Source organism: Cavia porcellus, unplaced genomic scaffold, assembly GCF_034190915.1.
Source record: "Cavia porcellus strain 051 isolate PalLab524CR breed Dunkin Hartley unplaced genomic scaffold, mCavPor4.1 scaffold_1, whole genome shotgun sequence".
Classification (NCBI taxonomy): Eukaryota; Metazoa; Chordata; class Mammalia; order Rodentia; family Caviidae; genus Cavia; species Cavia porcellus.
This window is the reverse complement of record NW_026947484.1, coordinates 109,763,349-109,782,973: the sequence shown is the minus strand read 5'-3', so window position 1 is coordinate 109,782,973 and position 19,625 is coordinate 109,763,349. Positions and strand designations below refer to the sequence as shown.

The 19,625-nt window shown below is 37.9% G+C and overlaps 1 long non-coding RNA gene across 1 annotated transcript; it reads left to right on the top strand.

Moving 5' to 3' along the window:
• The first annotated feature begins 17,589 nt into the window (after nucleotides 1–17,589).
• LOC134471977 (uncharacterized) lies at nucleotides 17,590–18,729 on the top strand. The gene is made up of 2 exons (XR_010041785.1): nucleotides 17,590–17,635; nucleotides 18,116–18,729. It is a non-coding gene; the product is annotated as an uncharacterized LOC134471977 (long non-coding RNA).
• Nucleotides 18,730–19,625: the final 896 nt, after the last annotated feature.

Here is a 19,625-nt window from a genome sequence, read left to right as displayed (position 1 = left end):
AGTACCTGTTATTTACAGATTTGCTTTGAAATGCTGGGAATAGAAAAGAAACAATAGTAAGATGCTCTTTTTAGCCATTTATTCAAGTGTCTTTATTGAAGACAGTCTGCTAAATTTATTGTTCAGTCAGCACACTAAGGTACAACCATCCCTTCTCTAGCAGATTTCTTTACCTTTTGAGGTGACAATAGAAGTTTAGTAAACACCGTGATGATCCATAGCCTGGAAAATCATTTACAATTTAGTTTATTGCTTTTGCGCGGAAGCAACATTTTGCCACAATCCATGTTATCAGAAAAATTAAATAAGAATAAAGAATGCAGTGCTGGGGCTGGGGATTTAGCTCAGCAGGATAATCGCCTGCCTGGCAGGCATAAGGTCATGAGTTCAATCCTCGGTAAGAAAAAAAAAAGAGAAAGAACAGTACAAAACAGAAAAAAATGTAGTGCTAAATTTGAAGAGGAGATACTGGTGAGAAATAGGCTTGTATTCAATGTCATTTTCAGCCTCTGTAGTACACTCGCTCCAAACTGTCAGTAGAAAAACCTGTTTGCAGGTGCTAAGGATTTAGCTCAGTGGCATAATCACATTTCTGACAAGAAGGATTTCCTGAGTTTCATCCCCGGTACCAAAAAACAAAGAAACGAAGAAAGAAAGAAAAAAAGAAAGAAAGAAAGAAAGGAAGGAAGGAAGGAAGGAAGGAAGGAAGGAAGGAAGGAAGGAAGAAAGAAAGAAAGAAAGAAAGAAAGAAAGAAAGAAAGAAAAAAGAAAGAAAGAAAGAAGAAGAAAGAAAGAAAGAAAGAAAGAAAGAAAGAAAGAAAGAAAGACAAAAAAAGAAAGAAAAAGAAAGAAAGAATGTAGGAAGGAGGAAGGAAGGAAGGAAAGAAGAAAGGAAGAAAGAAAGAAACAAAGGAAACCTGTCTGCAAAGTTCTGTGAAGATGGTTTCAATCTCTTTCTAATAGAATTTATCTGCACATGGTCAGCTGCAATGCTAGGTCTTCTTGTAGCAGAATAAACTGAGACATTTACTCTAGTGATGTATGATCAAAACCTGTATTTAAATTACATCAATGAAATGAGAGATTTGTCTTCTTCTTAAATTTGATCATGTTCTGTAAAATTCACAAATAGTCTGCACAGCTAATTTAAGTGCAACTTCTACACACAATTTCTACACAGAATGCAATTTCACCATCATATCAATTGTATTATGTAAGAAATCTAGAAATCGCTGGCACATCTATCTAGTATCTATTATGATTTTCCTTCTAATTAAAAGAGTCCATCTTTCAGCAAGATTTATGCTGCCTCCCCAGGCTCAGTGACTCAGCGCTTTCTCTGACTTTTTCATGAAAGATATTTAAAAACACATGAAAGGCTTTTAAGGCATGGCTTATCAGATGTAGGTTAGACTTTGACTCTTAACATCAAGGTTGACTGTGTTGTCATTACATTGTACCCTCCCAATCCTTAAACTCCTCTAACTTAGGATAGACATCACCTGAGGAAACAGGAAGAAAATTTGGGCGAATTCAACTCCTGATCCAGTGTCTGTACAGAGTGTTTTGAGCTGCTCCCTTCAATGCTCTGCCCTCACCCCAGACTTCAGCTCTATTTACCTCCCTCCTTTCGGCAGGGATATCGTTGCCTACAGCATTTTATGGATCCCTCTCCAGTGTACCCCTGGAGAAGCAGCTAATATAAGGAGGTGGGGTGTCTCACCCCTGTCCCTGCAGTTTCCCAGTGTCATCAATGATTGCCTGATGACCTTACCACCATCACTCCTAAGTGATACCAAATGGCAACATCTCAATACATGAGGTACGTAGGACTGATACCCAGTAGCTCCTGCCTAAGCCTGCAGACTTCTCACACATGTTCATTACTCTTCTCACCCTGGCTCATAGTTGCATGATTGCTTCATTGTCTACCCTGTTACCCACCTAAGCAAGATCATATTGAATTCAATTATGATTAGACACATTTATGGCCTTACAGATGTGTGTCTACTGCAGTGCTGTTTCCACAGTATCTAATAGTTTTCTAAACAATGAAAGAAAAATAAGAAAGAAAAGTAATTTTACAAGAAAGGGAAGTGAAGACAACAGGGAAGAAAATAAAATTACAAGGTTAAAAATGAAGATATTTGGATAGTCTACTGGACTATTTCATAGAAAAACTTACTTTTTCTCTCCCCTGCTCTCCTTACCACTAGAATCTGCAGGCTACAGTGAGACACATGGTACCTGGTGACCCAGTCCTTACCTGGGCCTCCATGGGCCACAACTCCCTCTGACACCTGCATCTTTCCCCATCCTGTTGAGACAGATCACAGAGCATCAGTCGCTATGTCACTCCCCTGGTCAGTCCTGGCCTCAGGCAAAGGTCCTGGGCCCACAGGTATGTCACAGAGAGGTGAATAGCTAGAGAGGAGAGTTTTAAGACACAATGACAGAAGATAAGTCTGGAGAAGGCAGCTGGCTACTGATGGGGCAATGAAAATTACTTTTTACTAAAAATTTATTTTTCCTGTGGACTACAGGATGATAATCCTAAATGATCTCGTTCCCCAATCTCTGATTTCTTTCTCTTCTCCCCCTCATGACATGTTCTTCTCAAAACTATCTGTGCATTAGAATCACCTGGAGAAAGCATAAGAATCTTAAACTTTGCTTCAACCCAGTCAGACTTTGGGCGTGGGCTCACATTCCAGTAAGTCATTAAAATTTTCCAGATGATTACAGTGTTCAGCCAAAGTTGAGTCGAGGAGAGAGGTTCTCAGTTGTCTCCATAAATATCACCCTCTGGTGTCCTAACATCCTTTCTTTCCTTCCCTTACAGCCCACTTCTTAGACACCTCTTGGTGTCTGCACATGGCTCAATGAATTCAACTCCAGCTGCCTGCTCCACATCCGTGACAGGTGCTTCGCATCCCCTCCTACCACTGCTCTGAACCAGTTCTTGAGGCTCAAGGTAAACAGAAAGAGATCATATACAAATTCCCTCAATGGCTCACTGAAACTGGAGGATCTGAGGTGATAGGGAACAGAATAGTCGTGAAAGGACGTGGGAAAAATCATGTCCTTCTGGACATCAACTCTACCATAAAGTAATTATATTAAATGTATATATGTTAAATATTCCAATTTAAAGGCAGAAATTGACATAAAGGTTAAAATAGAATGATTCCCCAATAGACAGTTTATAAAAGACATGAAGTGACTAAGAGTACAAGGCAGAGCCACATATAACATGTTACAGTAACCAAAAAATAAAAAATAGCTGGTGTCACTAGCCTCAGACAAGATATACTTAAGAAAAATGCATACTAGACACAAAGAAGAATGTTTTGTAATGATGAAAGATCAGTCAATTAAAAAGTGACTGCTGTTTGTATATACCTATAGGCACTGAACAGCAGAGCCTGAAATTACATGAAAAAAGACTAACATAGCAATAGACATCACATTGTCAACTAATAATGATAATAATAGTTGAAGCCTCTCATATTCCACTCTAATAGAACAGTGAGACAGAAGATCATCAAAGTAGCACAAGTGTTTAACAACACTCCTAACATAGTAGACCCAACAGACATCATTTTGAACACTCCACACGTGTTTCTCAAATGTAAGCAGAACATTCATTAAGACTGATGACTTGTTAGCCTTTAAGCAAAAGCATTATAAATTTTAAACATCTGAAGTAATTCAAAGCATCTTCTCCAATAATAATAGAACAAAAGTAGAAATCAGTCAGACAAGGAAACTAGAAAATTCAAAAATATTTGAAAATTAAACACGGTGTTAAGCAACTGTTGGGTAAACAAGGAATCACAAGGGAAACTTAAATACATTTTCAGATAAACAATAATGGAGATACAACATGTCAAACTAACAAGATACAACCAAAGGAGTGCTGGGACAGATGTATATGCTGCAATCACTTGCATTGAATTAGGAAAAAAATGGGATCAATAAACTAGCCTTGTACCCACAACACTGGGGAATAAACCAGAGCTAAGGAAAAGAAAGAAAACAACAAAGTACATAACTAAGTACATAACTACATTATTTTTAACAGGCAAAAATTGGATATTCAATTTGTGTGACAAATGTTACATAAAAACTTCAGAAAGGATCAATTGCTTTTTAACATTTGTTTTCCACACTACAGGAGAGAATTGTGTCTTTATTCTATTTTTCAATGATACTTAACAGAAGAGTTTTGTAATTTCATTTACTTAAGGCCCAAAGGTGCTGACTAGTGTGATTTTGATTAAGATTTTTTAATGAAGCCATTGCAGGTATTCTCCTTTCCACTTTTTATGAAAAATAATTTATTCAAGAGATTTTGTTTAGATTTCCAGTTATAAAGTAAGACCTGTTCAGGTAGAAAGAAAATTTTTTTCTCCTTGTGTTTTCTCATTTATTATTTTAATATACTAGATTTGTAGCCATAATAATGTCAACAATTTCTCAAAAAATTAATTTCTTTCTTTTAGGTCATGGTAGTTTTATTTCACTCACTTTTTTTTTCTGAATTTACCAGACAGCCCAGACCTATGTTAAATTAATGTGTGGATCAGGCACTCCCTGGAAAAAGACATTCTTCACTACATAAAGAAATAGATTTTCCCCAAATTCTTTGGCTTTTAGCTAAGACTCGTTGTTTTACAGTTCTTTTCAGGCCAGCTGAGTTCATTGTGTCTGCTCGACTGTGCGAACATTAAGGGCAAAATCTGTCTGCTTTCTACTAAACCCTGTAGTGTTGAAAACTGTATGAATTCAATAAGCATGTATGGAAGGAACTGGCTGACCACTGAATGTACAGAAACCAGTGATGTTCATTGTAATCATATATCCTCAAGAGTGAGGATGGTGATCAGGTGAGAAGATTGAGTCATGGAACTTTACAATGAGTTACAGATGAGTCTAACAGCAAGACTGGGACATAAACATGGTTCTCGTACTATCAGACTAGTGAAGTTCGCCCTTATCTCTCACATACCCAGAAATAGTAAAGTCTTTTCACTGCTTATAGAAGCAAAGTAGAATAATTTATTTTCTAGTCAGGCCACCTATCACCTGTCTCACCCCCACAGAGCAGTTAGCACCTCAAAATCCTCTGCACACATCCCAGGGACAGCTGGTTGTTGCCAAATCTCCTTTGAGCCTCTCTCCAGTGTTCCAGGTCTCTGCCTGAAGTCACGCCCCCTGCTGGTTAATCTGGTTATTTCGCACTACTGCACATGATACCACAGTTGCAAAAATAAAGTTCAGAGTTGTTTCTTGTAATACTGATTTTTCATTTCATTTAATATGCAATCTTAGCTCTTTGGTCATGGGACAAGGCAAGTTTCTAGTCATGGAGCCTAAGTGAAGAATGAATTAGTGGGAAAATTGATTGAAAAATATTTCAGTCAAAATCCTAAAATCAAAACATTTTAGTATGCTAAGTTTTTATTTCTGATCTTGGGTTAAGCAAGGATTATTTTAAATTCTTAGAAATGAATACTGGCATTTTGGATCATTGAACAAAACCGTTTGCACTCTCACTGTTTGAAAGTCCACTTTAGGTGCTTCAATTTTGTACCTTGAACAACTATTTCTAAAATGAGAATATGTCATCTATTAACTAGTGGTTTCTTACGGTTTATTTTTTAAATTTTATATTACTTGTACCCTTTTTCTGTTTTTTTTTCTTTTTCTCCTTAAATAAAAAAAAAAAGAAATGAATACTGGCATACATAGGACACAAGTTTTTGGTAATAGCCCACTTGTAAATCTAATGTATGTATCCTTAAAATTCTTCAGAATATAGCAGGAGGATCTCAATAGAAGTCAGGTAAATTTTGCCAAGGCTCTGTCTCAGTGAATATGGAAAGTGAGGCTAAGATGAAGATGCATCTGGAACATGGGCATAAGGAGACCATAGGGGAATGGAGCCATGGGTTCTCTCTGAAGCTTGAAGTAAGAAGCTGACATGGTGCTAAATTAAAGCCACTTACACTTTTGGATTATCCTAGGTGTAAATGAGGAAACTGGAAAATCCAAGAAATTTCTGCTGAGTTGAGCATGGAACAAGATAAGTTCCTAGGCATGGAGCCTCGATGCAGAAGGGTTGATAAGGACCACAACAGAAATGCACGCAGAAAGTGGATTACTGTCTCAGACTGAACCCAGAACTGAGCTCCTTGATGTCTCCACTCAACACTTCAGAGCACTAGCTTGCAGCAGGTTGTGTGTTGAAACCTTTTAAATCCTGTCCTTTGGGTGGGTCCATGAGACACCATGGGCCCTGGGAGGAAAGCAAACCTCAGGAATGACCCAGGATGTAACTTGTTTTGCAAAAGCCACCACCTGTCCATACCAGATTCGAGACCAAAAGGCAGACCTTTTAGTCCAGCACCTCATCCATTCCTATGCCTTGGCGATGTGTCTGCACTCCTGTGGAGAATGACCAGGGTTAATAGGACCATGGGAAGCCAGGAGATCAGGATGGAGGGATTTGCAGGAAGGCTGAGAAAGGGGAATTTTATGTTTGATTTCTGCCAAAGTCAGCTGGAAGAACATCCAGAGGAAAATGTTGTAATGTTACTTTATGAGTCATTCATACCTTGTCAATCATGAAACTCCTGGCCTAAATGGTAAGTGTAAATCTTATATGTTCTCGGGGCTTATAGCTGTATTAAAACTGTAGCGCTTTAGAGAGTTTTAAATACTGCATGCAGTAGAAAAGACAGATATATCTACTTCCCTTTAAAAAGCAGAAAAATATATTGATTTCTACATCTCCATCGCCATCTCCATCTCCAATAGCACCTACATCTACATTCACATTTGCATCATCTATGTAGATTTAATTAAAAGACATAATATTTGTTGTAGATGCTTGTTCATGCTCTATGGACATACCATCAACCTGATGATCAAGTCAAAAAAATATAGAACATGACACTTAATGTAACCTACCTTTCTCTTTCCAGTTGTTTGAATATACTTTCTAATGTCCTAGCAGTAAAACCCCACCAGCAGGAGGACCCTTCTAAATGCCCTGAAAAGCATTTCCAAAAATCATGCTAAGTGCCAGTACCACCAGCACCATACTCAGTCTCTTCCTTCTATGGTTTCAGCTCAGGAGCTCCAGAAGCTCTGAGGACATGTTACACAAGCACCACAGGTCCCATAGACACAGGCAGCAGTGGGGGTGAGATCTCAGAGGACTCTGCCTGCTGACAGAGCAGTGGGAGCTGCTGTGCCTTGGCCCTGAGGACCTCTAAAGAACAGACAGAGTGGAGTATCACACTCTGCTTCCAGTTCTTTCAATTACTGTCTTAAACCACCTGGAAGCCAAGAAGGTCATTGCCCTGTTTCTGCTGCTTTTCCTTTACCCTTACAAAAATAGAATATCTGGGCCAGAAATATACTCCAATGGCATAGAACCTGCCTGGTAAATGTGAGGTCGTGAGTTTAAGTCCCAGCACCAAGCAAGTTAAATTTAATTTTAATTTAAAATAAAATAAAATATCTGTGTACTACTCAGAAGGTGCCCTTGGTCAGTGTCTCAGTCCTGTATAGCCCAGGACCATCTGTAAGCTCTTCTCTGATGGGACTCCTTAGAAAAGGGCAGGGGGTGACTAAGTGACAGGTAACTGAGCAGTTTCCCTAGACCTCTTATTTGTAAGAGATGATAGGTACAGGACATTACCAGAAAAATACAGAGACTGAGTAAAATGTACTCATGCACTCAACAGTGCTTGTTTGGGCAAGAGATATGCATTTAAAGCCACAGGGTGTTTCTTGGTCACTTTTCTGTCATTGAGATATATTACCCAACACATATAATTTCAGGAGGAAGAGACTCATTTTGGTTCATGGTTTTTAGAGGTCCCAGGGCATAGTCAGCTGACTCCAGAACAGGAATCACATTTCCTAACCTGGAGGAGAGCTAGTCACAGTATGGCTCCCGGTAAGCAGACCTATAAGGATACAGCTGGGAAAGGAGATGTCCTTCCAGATCCTCCCTACAAAGACCTGTCTACCACCAGTCCCACTGCTAGCAGCACAGTGAACACATTCATGAAAGCAGTTATGGTCCAAACACCTTCCCAACACATGAATGAGCCTTTTGGGGATGACTCAGATCTAAACCATAATAGATGTGAAGGAGGTATAGGTTATAATGTGTTATTTGATCAAAATGTAGGTTCAGAAATCTTCTTCCAGGCGGGGTAACCTTGGTTGATTGCAAATTTATTTTGAGAAGGTAATTTATTCCTCATGCATGCTAAGTCAGTATTTTTCATTTGAGCTACATTCTCAGCCTACTATAGCAAAACATTGCCTTGCTGAATTTTTATACTGCTTTTCACATTTGGCAGATCTTCCCTGGTATAGTTTGGCTCTTAAATTTCCCTGAAGGCCCATGTATTAAAGGCTTGACTCTAAGTTTGTTGCTCTTGCAAAGTGGAGAAACTTTAAGAGACTCCTTAAACCTAGTGTAAGGTATTAAGTCACTGGACATGAATTCTCAAAGCAAACTTTGGGACTTGGGACACCTTTTCTGTCTTTTGCCTCATGGTCATGCTGTAACCGGTGATCTATCATATGACCCTAACATGCTCCCTCATCACAGGTTAGAGGGCAAAGAGGTCATTTCCTTAAATGGGTTAACATTTTCCTCAGTTAAGTATTGGCCTTTTGTGATGCATATCAACACAACACTAAAATTTCAGCTCACTCCAGTCAGAGAGGCCACTAACAGGAGTCCAAAAGGCAACAAATGCTGACAAGAATGTGTGGAAAATGACCCTTATTCACTGTTGGTAGAAATGTAAAGTATGAACCTTCTAAGCATGTGAGACCTTCGTAAGACAGTTTAGAACTAAATCATTACATCCCACCACTGAATCTGAGTTTTCTCTGATTTTCTCAGGATATAATCTCTACCAATACATGACTTTGGCTAAAGGAATCCCAAAGAGTGGATATGCAGTACTTGACAGTGTTTCATTAGAGCTGACCTAATCATTGGAAACAGGTAATCCCTGTGATGAAATGACACCAACACTGACTGCAGATGGACAGGAGGTAAGAACTTTCAAACATGTGAGTAGAAATATTTAATTAAGATAGTGTTAGCCAGTTGTGGTGTCACAGGCCTATAATCCCAGGGCTTGGTGAGACCGAGGTGGGATCACAAGTTCAAACCTACCTGTGGCAACTTAGTCTTTGTATCTTAAACAATCAAAAGTAAATAAAATAAAATAAAATAAGTAGGGATATAGCTCAGTGTCAAGGTCATGGTTTTAATCTGTAGCAAAGGCAAAAATAACAGAAAGATAATTTTAAAGATAGTGATGTTCCATGCTAACCTATAGACAGCGTTGTCTATGCCATGACAGATGACCAATCGGTTCCATCTTAATCTTTGTTTTAATTAAGAGTTGTGCAGGTGTTGCATAAGGGAGAAGTTACGCAGACAGTAAGGTTATCAAAGACCTGGTATGAAAGAATAATTTAGAAATCATTATTATCAGTATTCTAGAAAAATCAAACAAAAAGATGTTCTGTACAGGGTACAAGTAGTGCTGCTAGCTGTGAATGTACTCAAAGAGACCTTAGCGACCTTCGTTGCCCCTTTTATGGGAATATGAGACTAAATCACAGGATCCTTATGAAGAGTAAATGAGATAATGAGATAGAGGTTTGTAAAGCCACTAGAATAATACGTTATATAAAAGGAATGAGAAATAAACACTACTTTTATAACTTTATTTTCTGTTATTTCAATAATTTGAATTTCAACATTTGAATATACATACATGTGTATAAGTAGATATATATATAAATTTTAGGTCATGTTCCCAAAGCACAACTTCATTCCACTTAACCTGTGCCTTGAAGGAAGACAGGAAAGAATTAGTTAATTTATTGCAAAAAGCAAGCAGTACAAATACACAACATACACAGGTAATAATTTTGGGCAGCTGGCTCACATATCAGGGGACAGGAATATATGAATTGTATAGGCCATAGTACAGACTAAAAATTCAGAAACATTTGATAGGGGAGTCTTGATTCCTAATTCTATAGACGGCACTGTGGAAACATAGGTATGGTTTCTATATGACAGTGTTGAGTAGAATTCTTACTTCTCTGAGAAACCACAGTCTTTAAAGGTCTTTTACCTGATTAGCTGAGACTATCCCATTATGAAAAATAGTCTGCTTTACTCAAAATCCAAAGACTTTAATTATTCTGACATGTTTAAAAAATACATGTCAGTATCCAACAGTATCCAATCTGGATACACAACACTATCCAGACCAGAGTCTGAGTTAAAACCCAAGATTTATAGTTTAGTCATGCTGGCTAATAAATTGTACCCATCATAAAGGCAAAGAAACAAAGCAATCTCATCAGATACATGGTCCATGATTCCTGAAAGAAGTTGACAGTGAGAGGACACTATGAATACAAGAACTGATTATTTTGCTTCACCTACAGAGTATTTCCGGACAGACAAATGAAGAACACTGAGGAAATAGAAACTTCTCTCCTCTGTCCCCTGAGTCACAACAGGGTTGTAATACCAAGAGGGCAAAACAGGCAAAGAAGGAGCATGAGGCTGGGGAGGCCCTTGGTCTTTGGGGCCCTGCGAGGAGGGGTCAGTAGCACTCACAGCCTGCTGAGATATTTTGCTATGTGACACCGTGGCACATGATAACGCATAGCAAGAGAATGTGAGTGTGCCAACTCACCTATCTCTCCCTCTTCTTATGAAGATGTCATTCCCATCATAAGACCTCGTGACCTCATCCAATCATAATTGTCTCCCAAAGGCCCCACCCCCAAATGCCATCAACATTTTAATTTGGGAATTCGTTTCCCAACACTTGAACTTTGGGGAACACACTGAAGCCACAGCAATGACCAATGAAATGATGCATCTTGGTGCTCAGAGGGATCACAAGGATGGCTTAAGCTGTGTAGAGATAGGATCAGGAATAACTACAGGCAGCTGTTTCTTCCCTAACTTGTAAACCAATTCCCAGAATTTCCTCAGATATAAATGAACAGGATGGGGAATATTAAAGAGCTGTTTATCTCCTTCTCATTTCCATCACTTATTCAACCCCTTAATTCAAACTCTTATATGTGTGTCTACCATTCTTCACATTCACATGTGATTGGCAAAGAGCACAATGCATGCACGTACATATGCATGCACACACACACAGAGTGCCTTGCCTCTCTCCCTTCTCACTTTGACCATTATTGTAAGCAACTTCCTCAAAAGACAGTGAGGAGTTCAAAAATGATATGTTGAAGTTCATAGAATAAACCAGTGAGCTGCATTTTCATTGGGAAATAGTGACTCAGGAAGTAAAGGCCTCAAATGTTATTCCTATCACATTCATGTTTTCCTGCAGTCTGCTTCAAAGGCCACAAATTCTAGAATCCTGAAGCTCATGGGATTTATCCACTTCTGTAACCTTACGTTGGACAAGCATGTTCTGAGACTGCTAAGATTTCTAAAAATGCTTTAGAGTTCAGTACTCTGACACTTTATTGAATTATTTTTTCTTAAATTAAAAAAAAGTCTCAAACATCAGAAGCAGGTCTGAAACTAGGATTGGGTGAATAGGAAAATAGACTCATTTCAAGCAGACAGTGGAGGCCTGTCCTCTATACACATGACCTCAGCCCAGGTTAAGTGGGTTTAGATAGTACAGTGTGGGGCATGCACTTTTTATTCAGAGATATTAACAACTTTTTCTCAACTTGTTTTATTTCTAATATACACTGAAATAAAATTAATATATTAAACAGTTGCTCTGTTGAAAGTAAAATCTCAGTGTTTTTTGATATATTCACAGAACTGTGCATCATGCCCTCCCCACCCCACAATTTTTGAACATTTTCATCATTCCAGGAAGAAATCCTTTACCAATCACAGCACAGTCCAAGGTTCTCTCATACACCTGCACAGAAATCACCCCTATTCTTTATATAGGTTTTCCTGTACTAAAGATTTTCTCTACCAAGAATGATACTATATGCAAGCCTGTGCAGCTGGATAACTTCAATTATTATAAAATTTTCAGTTGGTTTTCAAAATAAGTGTTTAACTTGAAAGGATAAACAAGTAGATTACTCTATGCAGTGTGAGGCAGAATTAGAATCCTGAATAATGGGCTCCAAAATGATCTTTCCCTCTTGGCAGGAAACAAACTGGCTACTTCTTGGACCCAAAAGGATAATTTATACATAACATGAAAAATCTTTCAAAAAAGTTATGTCTCTGGTTAAGTAGAATTCTTTGATAATATGGTTCTTGTATTCATAATCAATTCCACCTAATACCTGGGTGGGAACCTATTATACAATATGAGTCTGTCCTCCAAACACAGGGACAGAGACTGGATTGTTTTCCCCTGACTCTGGGCTCCTGCAACAAAGTATCCATAAACTGCCTTATTCTATCCAAGGTTCACCCACACTCCTGTGCCTATGCTTGTCCTTTTAAGCACTTGTTCAAGCAGATGCTTCACACATAGAAACATTTTAGGGGCTCAGTCTGTTTCATTCTCTTCCCTCATTGTCACTACTTTGTCGGTCAGAATGAGGAACTTTTCTGCCCTTTCCTAGAACAACAATGTGATCCACTGTCGCAGAAACAACCTTGGAAGAAACACCTCAGAAGATTTAAAGCCACAGTTTTAATCTTGTGTGGTCATGGATTTCACAGTGGTCTTTAGAGTGTCTCTAGAGTATTATGAGTTTCCTGTTGTTAATACATGTTATTCATCTCTATTATATTAAGTATTTAGACAGATGTGCACTGAACAGCTGATAGATGAATAAGAAAGAAGTTTTGATTAATGCGTTGTTGAATTACTAATGAATTAATTTATAAATCTTTAATTTAAAGATGAAAAAATAAAAATAACCACTAAAAACAATTTCAAAACATGCTAGTAAGAGAGAAAAATAACTAATAGATTATGTGTTATCTTCATAGTGGTTGTTCAGAGTATAAAATAAAGGCATGGAATATTGTCCAAAGAATATTAGGTTAAACTTTCCAATGAAGTAAAAGAAACTAGCTGTATAACTACCTCGATTATCTTATGTGTGTGGGTGTGTGGGTGTGAACTTTTTTCTGTTATTTTCCCCTTTGCGATAATTATATCTTGGATATAACCAAATGCCCATCAACTGACAAATGAATTTAAAAATGTAATTTTTTAATATCATGATGTATTACCCAGCAATAAAGAAGGATATATTTGAGACTTTTAAAGGCAAATGGATGAACACAAGTCTGTACACATAAATGAAATGAGACACATATGCATAAATATCTTATATCTCATTTGTTTGAGAAAGTGAATGAGTGAATAAGATCCAATTGTACAACAGATATTGTGATTTCATTTTTGACCTGATCTCTCAAAGCTCAGTGACTATGAGATTAGAAGTAAAGTAAACTACAGAAAAGACATGACTTAGCTGGATAAAATATTCAAAATCATATATTCTTACCACGTGACTAAAGCTTTGAGAAAGGGACACAATCTTTCAATAGCTGCATTCCAAATTTGATTCATATAGAAAGTCTTTAGTAAATGTGTGCAAAATGAAGGAAAGAAATGTTTGTTAGACAAAAGTACAATCCAAAATTATATATGATTTAATATAAATCATTCACAAAATTCAATAGATGGATTCTCAGCATCCTCTTGACTAGAACTAGGTATTATTTTAAAGTCCTCCAAGCATAATGAACATTCCTAAAAGAGTTTACACTAGGCTAACTATAGTACTAAATGGGATTTGTGAGGATAGGAACTGAGAATCATGTAGCGTCTCTCTGTTACACTCACTCTCTAGACAAAGTGTCAAAAAACAACATACAGTCTTAGAAGAAATGACAAGGTTTAGGTATCTTTTTGTCCTCATGTGTGAAGTACCACCTAATAGTATCACAATTCAGACAGGAAGCTGTTAATATGTCTGTGATAGAGTTGTGGATTCATATTATCTAATGAAGTCTTTGAGGCTGCTGAGCTCATAAAATCAGATCTAAAATTTGTTTGCAGAGCATCTAACTCCAATTCAAGAGACTCTTGCATTATATTTTTTTAAAAACTGCACTCTGTTGCAGCGGACATTTTGGATTCTAATGCACAAGAGTAATCTCAGTTATTTTGATTACTGTATTTATGAAACTACTTTGATCCAATTACTAAACATTTTAAATCAATTTTATTTCAAAGAGAAACAAAGAAAAAATTAGAACACATTACTCAGGGGCATAGTGTTACACACATTGTGCACTGGCATCTGAAAATCATTCAGCCAGATCAGATACTTGCATTCAATTGTCCGAACACTAGCAGCACGAATCTTTTCTGGGCAAAGACCTCAGAACCTACAAGGATGTGCTGCCAGGAATGAGAATCAAACTCATAAGGGAAGATATGTACAGTAGGAAGAAAACAGTCCTTAATTCTATGTCCCAGAGAATCCAGCCTGGCCATAGAAATAGAGGTTAGGAAGAAGGGAAGAAAATGGAATGGAACCAAAAAACTGTGCTCTGATGCAGGGATGGTTCAACATATATAAATCAATAAATGTAATCCACCATAACAATAGAGCCAAAAGTAAGAATCACATTATCATTTCTATACATGCATAAAAAGCTTTTGATAAGGTCCAACATTCATTCATGATAAGAACCTTACAGAAAATTGGAAGAGATGGTCTTTGCCTCAATATAATAAAGACCATCTGTGAAAAATCAACAGCCAGCATCATATTAAATGGCCAAAGACTGAAAGCCTTTACCTTAAAATCAGGCACAAGACAAGAATGTCCCTCATCACTGCTCCTATTCAACATAGTACTGGAAATACTAGCCAGAGCAATTAGAGAAACAAAGGAGTAAAGATAGGAAAAGAGGAAGTTAAATTACCATTATTTGCAGATGACATGATACTCTACATGGAAGACTCCAAAATTCCATTGAAAGACTCCTAGATATAATAAATAAATTCATCAATGTAGCTGGATACAAAGTCAACACTCAAAATTCAATAACATTACTATACAACTAACAACAAAGTCTCTGAGAGAGAAATAAGAGAAGCCACACCTTTCACACTAGCACCAAAAAAAATGAAATATTTAGGAATTAATCTAATGAAAGAAGTAATAAGACTTTAAAAGGAAAACTATAATGCCCTGATAAAAGAAATCAAAGAGTATCTCAGAAAATGAAAAGACATCCCTTGTTCATGGATAGGAAGAATAAATATTGTGAAAATGGCCATTCTCCCAAAACTGTTATGAGATTCAATGCAATCCCAATGAAAATACCATCAAAATACCTCATAGATATAGAGAAATCACTCCTAAAATTCGTTGGGAACCAGATGAGACCTAGAATAGCACCAGCAATCCTAAGCAGCAAAGGCAAAGCAAGAGGCACCACAATTCCTAACTTGAAGTTATACTACAAAGCTACTATAATAAAATCATAATGGTACTGGAATGAAAACAGATCTGAAAATCAACGGAATAGATTATAAGATACAACCACAACTACAAACACACTCAGCCACCTTATCTTTGATAAAGGGGCCAAACATGTCCACTGGAAGAAAGTTAGTCTCTTTAACAAATGGTGCTGAAATAACTGGTTCTCCAAATAGTGAAAACTAAAAGTACATCCATGCCTATCATGTACTAAACTAAAATCTAAATGGATCAGAGATCTAAATATTAAAATGGAAACACTAAATCTGTGGGAACACTAAGTAAAAATACTGAAGACTTGGGGGTAGTTAGAAAATTCATGAACAGGAATCAAACTGCATGGGAAACACTTCCTTGAATCAATAATTGGGATCGTGCTCTATTAAAGAGTTTGTGCATGTCGAAACAAATCACCAACAGCAAAAAGAAAATCTACAAACTGGGAAAAAATCTTAGTGAACAGTCCCTCAGACAAAAGACTTCTATCTAAAACATATAAAGAATTTTTAAAAAATCAGACCTCCAGAATTCAAAGACCCAGTCCAAAAATGGGCATCTGAGATGAATACACAGTTCTCAGATGAAGAAATGCAAATGAAAATCAATACATGAAAAAAGATTCAGCATCATTAGTCATTAGAGAAATGCAAATCAAAACAACACTGAGATTCCATCTCACTCCAGAAAGAATGGCCAGGACTAAGAAAAGTGCCAACAAAAATGCTGGAGAGGCTGTGGGGAGAAAGGAACTCTTCTGCACTGTTGGAGGGAGTGTACACTGGTACAACCACTGTGGTTGGTCAGGCTGGATATTTCTCAAAACGCTGAGATTGAAAGTCCTATTTGACCCCACTATTCCATTTCTGGGCATATTCCCAGAAGAACTGAAAACATCATACCAGAGAGATATATGTGCACCATGTTTATAGCAGCACAATTTGTAATAGCCAGATCTTGGAAACAACCCAAGTGTCCATTAACTGAGGAATGAATAAAAAAGATGTGGTATTTTTATACAATGGAGTACTACTCTGCTATAAAAATGATCACATTGAAATATTTATAAATAATTGGGTACAACTTGATACCATACCTATAAGCTAAATAACTCACACTCACATGTGTAAATACTGTATAGTCTCCCTGACATAAGTGTTGGTAAGAGTACATAAGATTTTATGGTATCATGATTCCCCATTACATTGCTTTGAAGCATTATAATGGTTTCATTCATTAGTTGGGGTGGTTTTATTCTGTTTTGTTTGATTTTATTATGTGTGATGATATGAACAGCTATTTTGAAGAAAACAAGACATTATGGCAGCCATTGCTAATTTAATATCATCTTGCTTTGCAGTCCCACCATGCTTTTGTTCTTCTCTTTCCATTGGTTCTATCATGTTGTATCGTATTGGATTTTAATACATATGATAGTATAAACAAGTTTTGTATTGAAAATGAGATAATATAGTAGCCATAGTTCATTTTCTGTTATTTGATTCTGAATATGCTGTAATACTTTCATTCTCTTCAATGATTTTATACTAGTTTGTTATGTTTGATATTACTGTACGTAAAAGTATGCTCAACTATTTCAAAGAAAGAGACATTACAGTAGCTAATGTTAATATTCAGTTGTCTTGTTGTGAAGGGCTGTGTTGCTTACATTGTTCTGTTCTGACCTGCTTTGTTCAGTCCTCTTGTCTTAATCTCTTTGAAATAAAATTTAAAAGAAAAAGCTGTGCTCTGAATCCCTGGTTTCCCCTGAAGCATCTCATAATTTCTTTGACAATGCATTGTTCACTTAGGCCCCTGCATGTCTCTTTGGGGAACCACCTCAGGGAATCATGTGACAAGGTAATGCCCATGAGACTGAACACAATTCTAGGGCATAGGAGAGGTTACGTTATTCCTGAAGTGACAGGGAGGCAGACTATGCCAGGAATGATCCAGGAATTCCTGGTGGTGTACTAGCCACTCTCTGCCATTGCTGGAGTCAAGCTGGGCCTATAAAAGGCAGACCTGGCTCTAACAACTCATCTGTTCCAACTGCCTCAACAAGTCTGTGCTCCTGTGTGTGAACAGGGTGAGTGGCAACCTGGGAGGCCAGAGGGCTCTGAACAGGAGAGAGGGATGGGAAGGGAGTCTGCAGAGGCTGATGGTGTGTGCTGTCATGAGCAAGAATAAGACTCAGTGCAGCTACAATGTCTGGAAATAAGCCTTTGTTTTACCAAAGCTGTGGGGCTCAGTTTTGACAAGAACTTATTGTTTCTTGTTAGAAGAGGAATGCTTCCCTGAGGTATGAATGCTGTAAGCTCATGAAATTTAGAAAATGGTAGTTGTCTGTCGAATGACATGAAAGAAACTTTCAATGTATATAATCTTTAATAACATAACTTTATTCATGTTCTATTCTCAAGAAGCATGTGTATAGGTAAACCCCCACGAGATTTGGGGCCTTCCATTGACTGGTGTTTTGTATTACTCTTGTCAATCTTATGCTACATATAAACAAAATATCCTTAGCATCACATACGATTTAATAACATAAAAAATGTGTCTTTAGGTTTGTACAGCTAAAGAGTTTCATTACTTTCAAGTTGAAAAAGTCACAACAAGATGTCCTGCCAGCAAAACCAGCAGCAGTGCCAGCCACCTCCCAAGTGTCCACCCAAGTGCACCCCAAAATGCCCACCAAAGTGCCCTCCAAAGTGTCCACCCCAGAGCCCAGCGCCATGCCCTCCTCTGGTCTCTTCCTGCTGTGGCTCCAACTCGGGGCACTGCTGTGGCTCAAGCTCTGGGGGTGGTGGCTGCTGCCTGAGCCACCACAGGCCCAGTCTCTTCCATCACCGACACAGGCACCAGGCTCCTGACTGTTGTGAGTGTGAGCCCAGTGGGGGCTCTGGCTGCTGCCATGGCTCTGGGGGCTGCTGCTGAGCTGGCCCAGGAAGAGCTCTGGAAGGGATCCAGTAGTCTAGAGCCTGATGCAGCCTTATGCATCCCCCTTTCCATTCCCTGGCTTTAAATCATAGGTCAGTAGGGATCCTGAAGACTCCCAGAGATTCCTGTGAAGAACCTTGTACTTCACTGTGGACTCTACATGCTCAGCCACCATCTATGTCTGCGGTTATTCCTTTATATTCTCTTTTAATAAAGCTCTGATTTTGTATTTTCAAAATATCTTCTTAGTCTCTATTCTTTTGTTATTTTTCAAGTCCCCTAAGAATCTGCCTCAGAGGTCTGCTATTTGCGATACATTGCAAGACCTAAATAGAAGATAATTGAAAAGATATGCCAAGATTTCAATGGTGTTTGGTTTGGTTTGGTTTGGTTTGGTTTGGTTCAGCAGGCTGTTTGGTGTTTTAAATTGATACACGTTCATGACAGTAGCATGTTGTCTCATGGTGCTACTCAGAACAACAGTAATGATTTTTTGTAAAAAAAAAATTTGTTTCAGAAGGTTATACAGATTAGGAAATACTTTATTATTTACATACTTGAGAGAAAAACTATTTTTCATGCCACAGAATTTTTCCAGATTTATACTAAAAATTTTTGAAATGTAGTTGAGACCCTTCTTTCTCCAGAGAACTACAAAACATCATCAACTCCCTTCTAGGGAGCAGAATTCTAGATGAGATCAACTTTTGGTCTTATTGAGTCCAAATTCTGTACTCTCAGTGTATGATCTGCTTCCCAGGACCTTGTCTTGCCACCTGGTCCCTATTCTGGGCAGGTCAATGATTAATGATGCAGAAACTTACCCAAAAATCCACTAAGGACTATCTTAGAAAATACAAAGACTACAAAACTGAGAATGCTAGGAGAAAGGATGCATAACTCCTCTGTGGTCGCTTGCTTCTGGACATGCGTAACAATGTACTGCAGGCCTTTGGAAGGGGCTCAACTGTTGCTGGGTTCATTTACTGGATATCTCAACAAGAGGTCATTCAAGATGAATGCTGAGTAAGCAGTAAGATACAATCTTTAATTCAGAATATGCATACCTTTGCTTTTTTGGACAACTCTGCCTCCGCTCATGATAGGCAATCTCCGTCAATGCTCATGAAACAGAT